Source organism: Onychostoma macrolepis, chromosome 03, assembly GCF_012432095.1.
Source record: "Onychostoma macrolepis isolate SWU-2019 chromosome 03, ASM1243209v1, whole genome shotgun sequence".
In the NCBI taxonomy this organism is placed as follows: Eukaryota; Metazoa; Chordata; class Actinopteri; order Cypriniformes; family Cyprinidae; genus Onychostoma; species Onychostoma macrolepis.
Window position 1 is genome coordinate 13,868,305 of NC_081157.1, and position 11,687 is coordinate 13,879,991.

At 35.3% G+C, this 11,687-nt stretch overlaps 1 long non-coding RNA gene across 1 annotated transcript; it reads left to right on the plus strand.

Annotated features, from left to right (window-relative positions):
- Nucleotides 1-1,282: 1,282 nt before the first annotated feature.
- On the plus strand, nt 1,283-8,328 carry LOC131537273 (uncharacterized). Its single transcript, XR_009270234.1, has 4 exons — nt 1,283-2,059; nt 2,193-2,231; nt 5,198-5,295; nt 7,411-8,328. It is a non-coding gene; the product is annotated as an uncharacterized LOC131537273 (long non-coding RNA).
- The last annotated feature ends 3,359 nt before the right edge of the window (nt 8,329-11,687 follow it).

An 11,687-nucleotide genomic window follows, 5' to 3' on the forward strand; every position in this document is an offset into this window, starting at 1 on the left:
CTTCCTATGGACGCTGTAGTTCGTCAACAATGGTTAAAATTTATGTTTGATTATGTTCCTGACAATTACAATCTTAGCTCTCTGTGCTGCGCATTTTACGGAAGACAGCTTCCAGAATCTACACGAGTTCAATGCCGGATTCACACAGAAACTATTACTAAAACATGGAGCAGTTCCAACTTTAAAACCAGAGGCAGCAGTTGTTGGGCCACAACCTGTAAGTAAGATTTCATAATTTTAATTTTTGCATGTATAATTTCAGACGTAATGTTATAGTTTTATCAAGGACGTAAACAAATGCCAACGCTGGCTTTAGTAGCCAGTTAGTTCGATGCTATTTTGTGTGTATAAGACAAACTGACATTTATACTTGTTTAAACAAGTATTAAACATTTATATAACTTATTTTTCTTGCTGCCGCTGGCAGCCTCTTCCGGTTTTTAGCCACAGCTGACGTTCAGTTACATCTGATTGGTTGCTGCTACATTGGTAGATACTGATTGGCTGCTACCGAGTGGCAGGTCCCTCCTACCTTCCGGCTGTCGATGGAAGCCGCTTCCTGCTGCCAGCTGCCGATTTTTTGCTGAAACCCCTCTCCAGGGTTAAGCACAGTGTGAAAAGCTCTGACGTGTGTCTTCCTCATTTATATTTTGAGGATTTGTCAACAGTATTACTGCTGGCTCTTATGTCTGTATTGGTAACTAACAGTGATGCGGAGGGCAGATGGAAATGGGCAGCATGAATTCTAGGTGAGAAATCACTGAACTGAACTGAATATTATGTAATAAAGAATTCTCACAGTTAGTATCATGTCACACTGAAAGCCTGAACATCTAATGCTGATCTGTACTTTCAATTTCTGGTCATCTGGAGAGCCCAATGGAGGAAGAGGAGAGAACTGTGGTGTGTTTTATTCATCAGGGTGGTATGATTATCTATGTAGTAAAACATGTAGATGGCTCTGTGAGAAGAGCTTTGTAAAGTATCACATACCATGATATACATGTTTATTCATAGTATTTATGACATGAATAAGAGTGTTTACTACAGTGGCCGAGAGAGCTCAACGTGCTGCAAATAGAAAAAAAACACCTGCAAATTAAGAAAACAACTCCATCAATTTGATAACACGCGCTGCAAATGCTCACAACACAACCAAATAAAGAAACGCATTGCAAATATATATATATATATATATATATTTGTAAAGTATAAAGTATATAAATACTTTATTTGGTTGTGTTGTGAGCATTTGCAGTGCGTGTTGTCAAACTGATGGACATTTGCAGCACCTGGGGCCCGTTTCAATAAGGAGGTACAACCAACTCTGAGTTGAATTTAAGTGCATTTTTCTTAATTTGCAAATTATCTGCCAATGGGGTAAGAAATTAAAATTATTCTTGTTTCAGTTTGCATTAAGATTATTTTTCTTATCTTATGGTGGACAATTTTACGTTTTACGTATAATGCACTTAAAAGGAAAATCCCCCAGGAAGTGAGTAAATATCTTAGACCGTTTTTCATTTATAGAAAATGCATCTTAACTTAAGAATTTTTTTATATTTGTACTTGAAATAAGACAAAAATATTCAGTAAGAAAAGCATTTTTGCAGCATGAATGAACGAATAAGGTATTTAAACATAGCTTACACTTTAAAACGGGGGTGGAGACCGAAAGAAACTCTGGGTTTAGCGAAGAAAACCTGCTCCCGACCAGGTTAGGTTCACGGAGTACGTTACCACGGTAACTAACTCTGAGTACAAGTTACCGCTCTTCTAGAGATGGGCTTGACTTACCCTGCTTTCCCGGTTTTGACAAACCTCCCATTTTGAAACCGAAAACCCAGAGTTTCAGCCATTTCAGGGTTAACATACTCAGAGTTTGCAGATGGGAGTTTTACTTACTCAAACATGTTCTGAGGGCAGAAAGGAAAATGACTGGTTCACAGATTCAACCAATGAAATTGAAGCAGAGGCATGATCAGGAAATTTGAACGTGTGGAGGAAATGCTTCAGGCAGATATGTTACTGAAGCTTCATGGGAGGCATTTATAACAAGGTAAGTTAATTGACCATGTATTTTCATGAAAAAAATAAACATCTCTGACGTTTAGTGAGATAATTAGTGAACAAAGATGCACAGAACAAATAATCATCAACTAAATATATCATATTGTATGCATTTTCATTAGACTGCTTCATCAGTCGATCGCACCAAAGCTGCTAATGAGGTAACTGGAGTAAAACATGCTTTTCCAATGCTACCGCGCTATCTGTGAAACCAATATGAGCGACAACATTACTTGTTCAAATCTCCGTGACATTTGATCAGTCAGTTAGTGTTAGCATTACCACTGCTCTAGATCAGGAGTACTCAATGTTCATATTACTGTAATTATTTTTTATACTGAACTATGCGCTGCTTTCGGGGCAGGAGTACTCAATATTCATATTATTGTTATTTTTACTGAACTATGCACTGACTACTCAATATTCATATCACTGTTATTTTTATTGTGCTATACGCTGCTCTCAGGGCAGGAGTACTCGATATTTATATCAGTTATTTTTTACTGAACTATGCGCTGCTCTCAGGGAAGGGGTACTCAATAGGTCAGTATTACTGTTATTTTTAGTATACTATGTGCTATCCTCTATGACCTAACCATTGTTCATTCTTTTAACCCTTTTGCACGTGAGTTTAAAATATTCTAGCTGAGCCCCCGGCGTGAGTTTTTTTAGGTGACCGTTATTTTAGAACTTATAGCCTTATTGTTTCCATGGCGATGCGTCATGCTTGTCATGTGACACACCGCAGCCCTAATAGAGTGGGGGAACTATGACGTCACTTTGTAGGCGGATTGGCGGTTAGCATGAAACTGGTTCCCTCGACAAAAAACCAATAGGATTTTCCCATAGGCTTTTGGATTATCACAAAAAATAAGCTCTGTGTTCAACCATAGTTCATGAAACTTACACGTTTTGTCCATCAAGATAATCTTGACAAGAAAATATAACTTTGACGAATTTTGAAGCCGAAATAAAAGCGCCAGAACTAAAAAGCTAAACTTAGGCTATGAATGAACTACAGCACCACGGTCGCTCGCCTTCAACGTCACCACCAGCGCGCTCTCGAGAACTGTTTCAAACTTATTTTTAACATGTTCAGTGAAGGATTTACTCTGTATATGAATTTTAATTCACACTACAGGAACCGTTTCATGAATAAATACAAAACTAGAGACAAACTAAAACTGAAATGAGACATTAGTAATAAATAGTATAGTGAATAAATGAAATAATCATAACTAAAGTACATTTAAAGCACGTATTTCTGTACATTTTGAAATAAGGTGCATTAAAAGTCAATAAATCCTTGATTAATATGAATATTTTAATTAAAAACGTATCCCCGCGTATTTAAATAACAGCAGAGTGAGCGAGTTTTTGGATATGGTAAGATTAAACTTATTTAGTGAACAAAGTACCAAATTTCAGCTCTCATTTTGTTAGGAATGGTACACAAAATGTTATTTTATCCGTGCTTCAAGGAAATCCTCAATCTATGTTTTCTAACCGCTTCATGTGGCCGCAAACATTTAATTTTTACATGCCTTTAAGCAATATGCATCATTAAGTTTAACTTTCACCACGTTAAGCCGGCAAATGTGGTGTTTACATGTAATAATCGTAATATGCGTTTACCTTATGGTGCGGAGAGTCTCCGTGTCAGTAAAGCGATAAAACGAGCATCTTCCCTCTGAAAACATGTGTCGCATTTCAGGGCAAAGCAAAAAAAACAACATCGAACAACAATATAAAATGCTGTAAACCATTCATTGGTTATCCTAAAATTAACTGAATTACAAATTATACTACAACTGGAAAATACTGCATATTGATAAACTGTTCGGCGTGATGACGTTTAATGTCTCCGACAGCGCCTGTAGTCCCATTTAGCAACTTGTTAGCAACAGTCTTTTTTAAGAAACATAACAGCTTAAAAAAATCACGAGTGTGGTGTAACTGGTGTGTTTTATGTCGTAGAATAAAACGTGAAAGTATCTTGAGCCTGTGTGAACCACGGACCTTATTTTAGGGATTTAACCAAAATCCCATTCAAAAAACCCATTGACTCTGGGACGTTGGAACCGGAAGCGCTAAAATGCTAACTCGCTTCCGGGTTTTCGCCTACAAAGTGACATCATAGTTCCCCCACTCTATAGCGCTGTATGACACATGGATTGCTTTTATTTCGTTTTTCCTTTTTTTTATATTAATATTCACAAACATACTCGCTATATTATGAAATATCTGATATTCCGATTCTGAAATATGTGCAAGTAAATGCATTTGGTTGTTTAAACACTTTTATAATGACCGTGTTAGTTGATCTATACCGGGTGATGGGCGCCATCATGTTTGTTCGTGCTGAATCGCAGCTGTGGGATTTACAACACGTAAATTCATCCTCTCCTCCCGAAACACGTTAAAGTAAGCCTCCAGTAAACTGGGAGAAGAGCAGAGTAAACTTTAAAGTTATCTACACAATCTGTATATGATATCAATAAAACATGTCGTCAGATTATATTTGTAAGGATCATTATTGCTGCTTCCATAGACATCAGCGCATATTTTACAAACTATAAATGTATGGTTTCGCTAGTACTTATGTGTATTTAAATGTCTGAAATCTAAAATAAGCATTATATGGTTGAAAACACTGAATAAGTGATAATATGACCAGCGCTCGCTCGTCTGATATGGCTCCGCGCCAGAAAGCAGATTTGAATTTCAGCAGTTGATGACGTGACTCACTGAACGTTCTAATCACACCGGTGTGATCGTACGCGTTAAAGGGTTAAACAACACATTATATCAATCATGAAGATCATCCAATAAACATGGCTGTTGGCTCCCCGAACATTCTTGACTGTTGTAAAACTGAAGCAAGTTGTCCCACAATCCCATAATATACAGTGTAGTCTACACTGCGTAGATAATGTATATATTTCATTTGTTCTATATAGTATTGATATTTTGGCATCATTTTCCCGTATATTTTTTACTAGTTTTAGTCTAGTAAATTTATGCATATTTTTAAGGGTATTCCAATTTATTTATTTGTTAATCATTATATTTATAAATCAGTAGACAATTACTGTATTATTGATTTATCTTTTATTTTATTCTTCAGTTACCTGGAGGAGCTGGCAGAAACTGGACAAATCAAAGGAGCTAACACTGAAGAGGCATCTGATGCTGCTGAGTCCAAAATGGTGCAAAAATGGAGATGTATGACAAATTTTCTCCCACCATCCCTGTAAAAATCCCCGGCCGAATTAACGAGGTCATGTGGTAATTTAATTGCTGTCCGAATCCACATCGCTGAGAAGAAATCGATTAAAAATTAACTGTTTAAATCCTTTTTGACCGCCGTTTAACACCATATACTAACTGTTGTACTTTGTATCGATATTAATTACTGAAAAAAAAAAAAAAAAAATACTGAAAAAAGTATTTACAAGAACAATATTTCATAAATGCTCCACCACAACAATTGAGTGCTGTTAAGAACAAAAAGACCAGAAAGCACGTAAACATTTGAAATGAGTTATTATTATGGCAGTAACAGGTATACAATACAACTTTAAAATATGTATAGGCCTACAATTACATACATAAAAATGTAAACCAAGCAGCTTTGTTTACCTCGTGTAAATAAGAGGTTGCATTAACTTATTTCTGCTAATCTCCACATTTTTAATGACACCCATCATTTTGAGAGATAAGACCCACTATAGTTGAAATGGTTATTTCCTATTTTTAAACCAGAGATTTAAATAAATAATGAATAGTATATTATTACATTTAAATGTATTTATTATTCCAAGCATATGACATTTTATTTATAGCAGACAACCATGTGACTGGCCATGTCAGCAGTGCATTCCTAGGTAATCAGTTTCTGACACTCATTTCAGCACAGCAGTTCAGAATCAATTCTTACTTTTAGGAGACACAACTGTCATGCAATTTGATCTTTAAACCCATGCAGAAGTCACATAGATTGAAATATATTTTTAATAAATATATTTTGATATATTTAAATATCTTAAATTCAAATAGAAGAAAATATATTTTATACAATATATGTAAATATATTTTGAAATATATATAAAAAATTTGATTTTGGCCGCTTTTTAATGTTTCACATATATTAATTATATGTAAATATATTTATTTGCAATATATGTCCATATATTAATTTCTAATATTTGTTAACATATTACATTTCTGTACATGTAAATATATTAGATTTGTATAAATGCAAATATATTTTAAAACATTAAAATATTCAATTAAATAAACTTAAACGTGTTTCATAGAATATATTCCCATTTACTCAAACTTTATGTAAATAAATTAAATCTCCACACATGTAAATGTTTTCATTATCGAGATTATAATTTGCCCCTTCATAATAAATATGATACAAACAACATTTGGACACTGAAAAACTGGAAAACTCTCCAGACAATGTAACTTAAAAACAGTGACAATATAAATTGACTTATTAATATAAAGAGTATATTTATCAACACCAGTTCAGCATGAACCAACAAAATTATGAATGCTTATGATGTTTCTGGCACATAAATGAAAGATTATCCTTCTGTAAGCATCCAGGGTCAAAACATTATGCACAAATATGCAAGTCTTAGAAGGCATTCAACACACTGTATTTAAATTAGCACAATTTCTCAACTAATCACATGCTCCCCTATTGAACCCGAATCAATAGGGTTCAATAGGGGAGCTAATCAGGCCCTTAACCAACCCTCTTCCAGTAATTAATTGGAAATCATATGCAAAAAAATAAAAAAAATGTTTTCTTTTTTCAAAAAACTTTAAAAAAAAACATTGCAGGTTACATTGTTATGTCAGTAGATGGGAGCAAGAGACTGTCTTAATGAGTTGAAAGAATACTATGACAACAATATCACTTTATGGATATACAGTACAGCAAATGTGGGGGGAATTATGATTCACACTGGTGCACTTCTAAATAGATGTATTATAGCAAACCAAGTTTAATGAATCTCACACCTAACATACAGCATTATGGTCATTTCACACTGCCACAAATTTTGTTTTGTTTGGCCAGTGCGTTCACCCCGCTGGAGTATGACAAGTGTGAAATGGCTTTTAGGTGCTTTGGAAAAAAAAAAAACACATATATATACATATACATTATATATATATATATATATATATATATATATATATATATATATATTGAAGGATCAGGTCCCAACCTATCCGATATGCAATTTCCTGACCGATCCTCTAACAGGAACGATAAGAAAAGGTCAGACAAAATAGAAATTGATTTTGACGATTTTTTAGTTCAAGGGATACAACGAAACTGGATCAGGGAGGTCAAGAAACAGGAGAAGAAGGAACGTCGCAGACGGGCTCGAGAGAGAGCGGGAGGATCAAAAGATCATCTTCAAAATTAAGACAATTCTGAGATTGATGAGGAAACAGGAATCAACAAATAAGAGAATAATTAAATTGATAAGAGAGATGATTGAATTGTGTGATTTTTCAGCTGAATTACAAAGACTGACAAATGATTTAGGGACAGTGAAACTCCAGACTCCTGTTATAAAAGTATAAGTGTTGAAAGCTGCGTAAAAGTGTTGAGATCAGAGATGATAGCTTTGTGGATCTAACTGCTATTTAGTTGCTTTACTTTGTAACGGTTAAAAACAAGGCGATGCATTTTGTGACTCGAGTGCAAAACGGAACTTCTAGTTAACCGTGGCATAAGATGCTCTTGACACCTGCTAGAGGTGTTATATTGTGGTTTGGGCAGATATGCTTATGTATCGCTTACGTTTTAAAAGGTGTTACAATTTTTCCTATAGTTTAAAATAGAAGTAGACACGCTTGCTGTCTAGAGGTGTTATAATTTTTCCTTTTGAACTTTTGACACTGACTTGTGCAGACTCTGTAGTGAAGTCTTTTGTGGTGAAGACTACTCGCTGTTATTTTTGTTATTTGCTTATGAGTTATTGTTTTTAATAAAACGAAACCAGTGTATTGGTGATTCGTTAACTTTTTAAAACAAGTCTCTGAGTGATTAATTAATAATAACTAGTTATCTGAATCTGAACACAACCTCATGGAGCTCCAAGTGGTCCGGACTTGACTGAGCCAGGATGGTCACCGGGGGAAAGTACCTAAAACTTCTAACAGCATCTATCCAGACGAGAGGTAATTATGCATTCTTTGATTGTAAGTTACTTGTGGATGATGAAGATGTAAATCATGAGTTTTAGACTTTTATACCAGTATAGACACTCAACTATATATATATTATATATATATATATATATATACACACACACACACACACATTACATATATATATATATATATATATATATACTCTCAACAATACAGTATATATGAAGAGTTCATTTGCAAAAACCGATAAACGCCACTTTAAAAAAAAACTTTCAAGGCATCGCGAGTTCACATTATACTGCAGAAGCCGACAAGCGCCATTGTTGTTTTTTAACAGAAGCCGATAAATCCATTTTAGCGAATCAGCACGCTGTATTCAGGTCAGGTGAAAAGGCTACTTTCACTTTGAAAAGACGTGCTAGCTGAGAAGAGTTTTGTCAAAGCTGACAAATATATATATAGTATATATAGATGGATAATTTCGATGAACTTGATGAACCTGTGATATCTCCTTCAGGGCGTAAAAGGAAAATAAAAGCTTAAACGTTTTCACAGATCCTTGCAAAAGCAGCGTGTTACAATGGTGAGGGAAAAACTGTATTGTGTATTGTGTGTAATCACATCCATAATCTATGATCACAACAAAAACAACGTTTGTCAGACATGAAATGTGGAGTTATACTTTCAGCAAATTTTAATTTGGTAAATTACCTGTATTTGTTTAAGTTATTATTACTTAATTAAAACAACCCAACTGTAGTTTGATTGATGTTACTTGGATTTGATTTCTGAAAAAAAAAAAAAAAACCTGATATAGCAAATGAACTATACAACATATACAGTATATGATACAGTTTTCATTATATCTAAAAATCAGGTAATATCTGCATGCACCTAACTCTGAAGAGAACACATAATATGCTAGTAGACAGCAATCCTTGTGCGTGAGAAGTCTGGTGTGGAGGCTGGATCTGGAGCTGAATTCTGTCCAGGTTGTCACAACATCTCTTTGATTGTCTGTCTTCACGAACAGCCCTGAAATACAATTCAAACATTAACAATGATTGTTATAAATGTAACATGAAGCTTTTACATTCACAATGCTCATTTTGATCTTGGTGGTGAAGTATGCAGAAAATTCTGCTGGACTGAAATTTAGTCTTTGGTGAACAGTTTTCAAGAGTGCAAATAAGATTTGAAGTTTTAAGCACCTTTCAGGCTTGTGTGAGGTTTCCACAAACAACAAAGTCTACTTGAACAAACACTTTACTACATTTAAAGTTTAGAAAATCAAACATAATTCCCACCTTCACCATCCATCTGGCAGATGACCATTACAGACTGTTTCACTTTGAAGTGAGGCACAGTCACAATACTCGGTTCTGTATTACCATTATTAAATTTTCATTTCAAAGAAATTTTTTTATTTTTTTTTATTATCATCTGTGTCTTGTTTTGATGGTTTTATGTTGTACATCTCTGGTTGTAGTGTCCTCAATGCAGTGTTAAACAGGATGGCCTTATAAGACATACAGGACTCAAAAAATATTTTACATTTATTTGATATATTTTTTTAATATCTGATAAACTTTTGAATGTTTGAGGTTTTACTTACTAGTCAGATGGTTCATAGTGTCTTGGAGATGTTCTTCAACAAGAGGTCCCCTCCAACTCTGCTGCACGGCCATCAGCATGGAAGAATATAGGAACATAATCAATCTGTCACAGAGTCAACAATATGTAGTATACAATGTCAGGTTTATTAGAAATAAACTACAGCAGAGTTGAAATGCAGAAAAGATAAATAATAATGTATAGAACATACAAAAAAAATCTTAAGAAACAAGGATTTACATTTTTAGGTTTTAAAGATGCATGATGATATAGGTGAAATATATTGTGAAAAATGCATATGAAGTTATTTAATAAGCTTTCTCAGATCACCCGTGTTTCCTACAGTAAATAAATCTCATAAAATTCCTACATCTCAATAAATTAGAATGTTGTGGAAAAGTTGTGAAACTCGTGTATTAAATAAATTCAATGCACGCAGAATGAAGTAGTTTAAGTCTTTGGTTATTTTAATTTTGGCTCACATTTAACAAAAACCCACCAACTCAACAAAATTAGAATATGGTGACATGCCAATCAGCTAATCAACTCAAAACACCTGCAAATGTTTCCTTAACCTTCAAAATGGTCTCTCAGTTTGGTTTCCCGCGAGGTTATATTCCGCACCCGTGATATATTCACTCTTTGTTCACCTGCTGTCCGCTTAGAATAATTTACTTCCCGACCCGACCCGACCCGACCGTTCCCGCTAAATTTAGATCTCGTTTCCAGAATCTCACATTTAAATTTCCTCTACTAAAAGAAAGAGAGTTTGAACACAATTGTATTTCAGTCAGGACCTCTTAAGTCAAAAGAAATACCATAGACGAGCCTTTAAGTCAAGTCAAATATTGGCATATTTACTAAGTTACATTTGGCGGTATGGCTCTGTTCCAAGTTCCTTGTCCTTTTCATGAGCTCCATGAAAGCCAAGACAGGGAAACAGCAGCCGCTTCAGGGGCAACCCTCCTATTTTAAGAATGGGAGAGTAGCACAAACCCCCCCCCAACAACCATACCAGGCAATCCTCCCTGGCTCTTCCTGCTAAAGAAGAGTCAGCAGAGGAACCAAATGAGCATGCAGGAAGCCAATTTACTGCTTAAAAATAGCTAAATTAACTATGTGAAGTCAGCATAGAAAGAAGATAGAATAATAAATATTTAAAAGTAAACCACCCAACAGCTACTGAAGCCATACATTTTTATTTTAAACCACAGATTAGGGAGCTGCGCTCATAGCTTTTTGAGCCTCAAGGATGGCTCGAGCATCGGGTCGGAGGTAGCGTTCGTAAGCAACTGAAGACCATCGCCCCATGGCCTTCAGTGTAGAGACAGGAGAGGAGGAAGCTGCTGTTGTAGCAGCCCCTATGCGCAGAGAATGAGCTGTGTAACGTTCTGGGGGAAGACCACAGTATTGGCAGAGAAGGCGGAGATGGGAGGCAAACCAGGCTCTGGACATAGGCTTTCCCTCCTCTGTGGAAAACAATGGGTCCTGCAGACCAGCTTGTGGACGGCTTCTCAAGTACGCCAACATGGAAGACAGAGGACAAAAGACTGAGTTAGATTCAGAAATAAAAATTACTGTGCCTTCCTTGTTTTTATCAGTTTTAGAATGCTTTAGATACACGGTGAAGTAGTGAGAATAAATGGTTACATCAGAAATTGTGAGATCTTGTGATGGATTAAAAGTATCAGTGCGTGTGGTAAATTCGCCACCTCTGAGAAAACCATAGAAAGCTGCGAGCAAAGCAGATTCTAGCATTAAATGAGTATAAGACCCAAAGCATCCTTCTCTTAAACGTGATATTAACTTTAGCAAGA